The sequence below is a fragment of the Salvelinus namaycush genome, unplaced genomic scaffold (genome assembly GCF_016432855.1).
Source record: "Salvelinus namaycush isolate Seneca unplaced genomic scaffold, SaNama_1.0 Scaffold226, whole genome shotgun sequence".
Lineage (NCBI taxonomy): Eukaryota > Metazoa > Chordata > Actinopteri > Salmoniformes > Salmonidae > Salvelinus > Salvelinus namaycush.
Genome location: NW_024059075.1, coordinates 123,391 through 129,786, shown reverse-complemented (window position 1 = coordinate 129,786; position 6,396 = coordinate 123,391). Strand labels below are relative to the sequence as shown.

Here is a 6,396-nt window from a genome sequence, read left to right as displayed (position 1 = left end):
ACTAATGATAACATTACATTAGCCCAGGTCTGGATCTGAGGACCTCTGAACACTGTAGAAGAAGAGCTTCCTAGAGCCCTGATGCACATTCCATGAGCGAACGTTATAAGAATGTGGGAAGTAGTATAATGCATAGAGCCTATTCTGCTTCCTGTTTTACATCATAATGCATAGAGACTATTCTGCTTCCTGTTCCACATCATAATGCATAGAGCCTATTCTGCTTCCTGTTCCACATCATAATGCATAGAGCCTATTCTGCTTCCTGTTCTACATCATAATGCATAGAGCCTATTCTGCTTCCTGTTCTACATCATAAAGCATAGAGCCTATTCTGCTTCCTGTTCTACATCATAATGCATAGAGCCTGTTCTGCTTCCTGTTTTACATCATAATGTATGGAGCCTATTCTGCTTCCTGTTCTACATCATAATGCATAGAGCCTATTCTGCTTCCTGTTTTACATCATAATGCATAGAACCTATTCTGCTTCCTGTTCTACATCATAATGCATAGAGCCTATTCTGCTTCCTGTTTTACATCATAATGAATGGAGCCTATTCTGCTTCCTGTTCTACATTATAATGTATGGAGCCTATTCTGCTTCCTGTTTTACATCATAATGCATAGAGCCTATTCTGCTTCCTGTTTTACATCATAATGTATGGAGCCTATTCTGCTTCCTGTTCTACATCATAATGCATGGAGCCTATTCTGCTTCCTGTTCTACATCATAATGCATAGAGCCTATTCTGCTTCCTGTTTTACATCATAATGCATAGAGCCTATTCTGCTTCCTGTTCTACATCATAATGCATAGAGCCTATTCTGCTTCCTGTTTTACATCATAATGCATAGAGCCTATTCTGCTTCCTGTTTTACATCATAATGCATAGAGCCTATTCTGCTTCCTGTTCTACATCGTAATGCATAGAGCCTATTCTGCTTCCTGTTCTACATCATAATGCATAGAGCCTATTCTGCTTCCTGTTTTACATCATAATGCATAGAGCCTATTCTGCTTTCTGTTTTACATCATAATGCATAGAGCCTATTCTGCTTCCTGTTCTACATCATAATGCATAGAGCCTATTCTGCATCATAATGCATAGAGCCTATTCTTCTTCCTGTTCTACATCGTAATGCATAGAGCCTATTCTGCTTCCTGTTCTACATCATAATGCATAGAGCCTATTCTGCATCATAATGCATAGAGCCTATTCTGCTTCCTGTTCTACATCGTAATGCATAGAGCCTATTCTGCTTCCTGTTCTACATCATAATGCATAGAGCCTATTCTGCTTCCTGTTCTACATAATAATGCATAGAGCCTATTCTGCTTCCTGTTCTACATCATAATGCATAGAGCCTATTCTGCTTCCTGTTCTACATCATAATGCATAGAGCCTATTCTGCTTCCTGTTCTACATCATAATGCATAGAGCCTATTCTGCTTCCTGTTCTATAGCATAATGCATAGAGCCTATTCTGCTTCCTGTTCTACATCATAATGCATAGAGCCTATTCTGCTTCCTGTTCTACATCATAATGCATAGAGCCTATTCTGCTTCCTGTTCTACATCATAATGCATAGAGCCTATTCTGCTTCCTGTTCTACATCATAATGCATAGAGCCTATTCTGCTTCCTGTTCTACATTATAATGCATAGAGCCTATTCTGCTTCCTGTTCTACATCATAATGCATAGAGCCTATTCTGCTTCCTGTTCTATAGCATAATGCATAGAGCCTATTCTGCTTCCTGTTTTACGTCATAATGCATAGAGCCTATTCTGCTTCCTGTTTTACATCATAATGCATAGAGCCTATTCTGCTTCCTGTTCTACATCATGATGCATAGAGCCTATTCTGCTTCCTGTTCTACATCATAATGCATAGAGCCTATTCTGCTTCCTGTTCTACATCATGATGCATAGAGCCTATTCTGCTTCCTGTTCTACATCGTAGTATTCAGGTGTAGTATTCAGGTGTATTCAGCAGTATTCAGGTGTAGTATTCAGGTGTAGAATTCAGGTGTTCAGTATTCAGGTGTAGTATTCAGGTGTAGTATTCAGGTGTTCAGTATTCAGGTGTAGTATTCAGGTGTTCAGTATTCAGGTGTATTCAGCAGTATTCAGGTGGATGGGAAGACCGTGAAGGCTCAGATCTGGGACGCAGCTGGTCAGGAGAGATACCGGGCTATTACATCAGCGTGAGTCTCTCTGGTGGTGGTGCACACACACACACACACACACACACACACACACACACACACACACACACACACACACACACACACACACACACACACACACACACACACACTAGGGATGTAATGATTCACTGTTACGCATCAGTCCCTGATTAAAATGTTATAACAAGACAGCATCGGTCCCCAAACCCATCCAAATGTAGCATGCATCGGTCAGAAAATCTGAATACATTTTTCCCCCGAATAGAAAATGTATTCAAACGTTACGAATCCCCATTTGGGTTGTTGCTCATACTACTTTCTGTCTACCTTCTGAAAAGACCTCATCTAGTGAGACAACTGACTCTCCTTCAGTGTCAACAGTCACTGATCTACAAGTCATTTTGCCGAACATCCCCAGGCAATACCAGGAGCATAGTCAAAACTGTGCACCAGGCCCAGCTTCACACACTGACCAATAGGATTTGCACGCTGACCAATACGATGTAGGGGGCGTGTTCAGCTTCGCACGTTGACCAATACGATGTAGGGGGCGTGTTCACCTTTAGTATTCAAATGGCTCAATATTAGGTAGTCTTTATTCATTAAGTGACAATGTAATTTGCTAGGTTATTGTTATCTATACATGGTGGAAAGTTATGTTTTTCGCCAAATAAAAATAAGCTATCGGAGATGACTCATCTGCATATACCTCCTTAACGGGGCTTACAATAGATCATGTTATGAGACTATACAGGACTGACCATCCATGATATCAACATTATAGTTATAACCATGTTATGAGGCTATACAGGACTGACCATCCATGATATCAACATTATAGTTATAACCATGATATGAGGCTATACAGGACTGACCCTCCATGATATCAACATTATAGTTATAACCATGTTATGAGGCTATACAGGACTGACCATCCATGATATCAACATTATATTTATAACCATGTTATGAGACTATACAGGACTGACCATCCATGATATCAACATTATAGTTATAACCTGTTATGAGACTATACAGGACTGACCATCCATGATATCAACATTATAGTTATAACCATGTTATGAGACTATACAGGACTGACATCCATTATCAACATTATAGTTATAACCATGTTATGAGACTATACAGGACTGACCATCCATGATATCAACATTATAGTTATAACCATGTTATGAGACTATACAGGACTGACCATCCATGATATCAACATTATAGTTATAACCATGTTTATGAGACTATACAGGACTGACCATCCATGATATCAACATTATAGTTATAACCATGTTATGAGACTATACAGGACTGACCATCCATGATATCAACATTATAGTTATAACCATGTTATGAGGCTATACAGGACTGACCATCCATGATATCAACATTATAGTTTAAAACCATGGTATGAGGCTATACGACTGACCATCCATGATATCAACATTATAGTTATAACCATGTAAGGAGGCTATACAGGACTGACCATCCATGATATCAACATTATAGTTATAACCATGTTATGAACTATACAGGACTGACCATCCATGATATCAACATTATAGTTATAACCATGTTATGAGACTATACAGAACTGACCATCCATGATATCAACATTATAGTTATAACCATGTTATGAGGCTAACAGGACTGACCATCCATGATATCAACATTATAGTTATAACCATGTTATGAGGCTATACACTGACCATCCATGATATCAACATTATAGTTATAACCATGTTATGAGACTATAGGACTGACCATCCATGATATCAACATTATAGTTTATAACCATGTTATGAGGCTATACAGGACTGACCTCCATGATATCAACTTATAGTTATAACCATGTTATGAGGACTATACATGACTGACCATCCATGATATCAACATTATAGTTATAACCATGTTATGAGACATACAAGGACTGACCATCCATGATATCAACATTATAGTTATAACCATGTTATGAGACTATACAGGACTGACCATCCATGATATTACATTATAGTTATAACCATGTTATGAGGCTATACAGGACTGACCATCCATGATATCAACATTATAGTTATAACCATGTTATGAGACTATACAGGACTGACCATCCATGATATCAACATTATGGTTATAACCATGTTATGAGACTATACAGTATTTGTTTACATTTACATTTTTTACCAACATTGGAGTTAAACAAACGTATATTTTGTGTTCAGATGGGGAACAAAAGTTGAACTAAACTAATGAGGCATTTATAAGTAATCTTCAAGAATCAACGTAGTAGTGGGGTGGTAGATGTCTAGTCTCCTTTATGGCTCTAATTTGATAGTGGTAGATGTCTAGTCTCCCTTATGGCTCTAATCTGATAGTGGTAGATGTCTAGTCTCCTTTATGGCTCTAATCTGATAGTGGTAGATGTCTAGTCTCCTTTATGGCTCTAATCTGATAGTGGTAGATGTCTAGTCTCCCTTATGGCTCTAATCTGATAGTGGTAGATGTCTAGTCTCCTTTATGGCTCTATCTGATAGTGGTAGATGTCTAGTCTCCTTATGGCTCTAATCTGATAGTAGTGGTGGTAGATTAGTCCCTTATGGCTCAATCTGATAGTGGTAGATGTCTGTCTCCCTTATGGCTCTAATCTGATAGTGGTAGTGGGTGGTAGATGTCTAGACTCCCTTATGGCTCTAATCTGATAGTGGTAGTGGGGTAGTAGATGTCTAGTCTCCCTTATGGCTCTAATCTGATAGTGGTAGTGGGGTGGTAGATGTCTAGTCTACCTTATGGCTCTAATCTGATAGTGGTAGTGGGGTGGTAGATGTCTAGTCTCCCTTATGGCTCTAATCTGATAGTGGTAGTGGGGTGGTAGATGTCTAGTCTCCCTTATGGCTCTAATCTGATAGTGGTAGTTGGGCAGTAGATGTCTAGACTCCCTTATGGCTCTAATCTGATAGTGGTAGTGGGGCAGTAGATGTCTAGACTCCCTTATGGCTCTAATCTGATAGTGGTAGTGGGGCAGTAGATGTCTAGACTCCCTTATGGCTCTAATCTGATAGTGGTAGTAGGGTGGTAGATGTCTAATCTTCCTTATGGCTCTAATCTGATAGTGGTAGTGGGGTGGTAGATGTCTAGTCTACTTTATGGCTCTAATCTGATAGTGGTAGTGGGGTGGTAGATGTCTAGTCTACTTTATGGCTCTAATCTGATAGTGGTAGTGGGGTGGTAGATGTCTAGTCTCCCTTATGGCTCTAATCTGATAGTGGTAGTGGGGTGGTAGATGTCTAGTCTACTTTATGGCTCTAATCTGATAGTGGTTGTGGGGTGGTAGATGTCTAGTCTCCTTTATGCCTCTAATCTGATAGTGGTAGTGGGGTGGTAGATGTCTAGTCTACTTTATGGCTCTAATCTGATAGTGGTAGTGGGGTAGTAGATGTCTAGTCTCCCTTATGGCTCTAATCTGATAGTGGTAGTGGGGTGGTAGATGTCTAGTCTACTTTATGGCTCTAATCTGATAGTGGTAGTGGGGTGGTAGATGTCTAGACTCCCTTATGGCTCTAATCTGATAGTGGTAGTGGGGTGGTAGATGTCTAGTCTCCTTTATAGCTCTAATCTGATAGTGGTAGTGGGGTGGTAGATGTCTAGTCTCCATTATGGCTCTAATCTGATAGTGGTAGATGTCTAGTCTCCCTTATGGCTCTAATCTGATAGTGGTAGTGGGGTGGTAGATGTCTAGTCTCCCTTATGGCTCTAATCTGATAGTGGTAGATGTCTAGTCTCCCTTATGGCTCTAATCTGATAGTGGTAGTGGGGTGGTAGATGTCTAGTCTCCCTTATGGCTCTAATCTGATAGTGGTAGGTGGGTGGTAGATGTCTAGTCTCCCTTATGGCTCTAATCTGATAGTGGTAGTGGGGTGGTAGATGTCTAGTCTACTTTATGCCTCTAATCTGATAGTGGTAGTGGGGTGGTAGATGTCTAGACTCCCTTATGGCTCTAATCTGATAGTGGTAGTGAGGTAGTAGATGTCTAGTCTCCCTTATGGCTCTAATCTGATAGTGGTAGTGGGGTGGTAGATGTCTAGTCTACTTTATGGCTCTAATCTGATAGTGGTAGTGGGGTAGTAGATGTCTAGTCTACTTTATGGCTCTAATCTGATAGTGGTAGTAGGGTGGTAGATGTCTAGTCTACTTTAT

At 39.9% G+C, this 6,396-nt stretch overlaps 1 protein-coding gene across 1 annotated transcript in view; it reads left to right on the top strand.

Moving 5' to 3' along the window:
- Nucleotides 1–6,396, top strand: part of ccdc33 (coiled-coil domain containing 33) — a 37,098-nt gene that overhangs the window by 6,089 nt on the left and 24,613 nt on the right. The gene's annotated exons all lie outside the window — the stretch shown is intronic.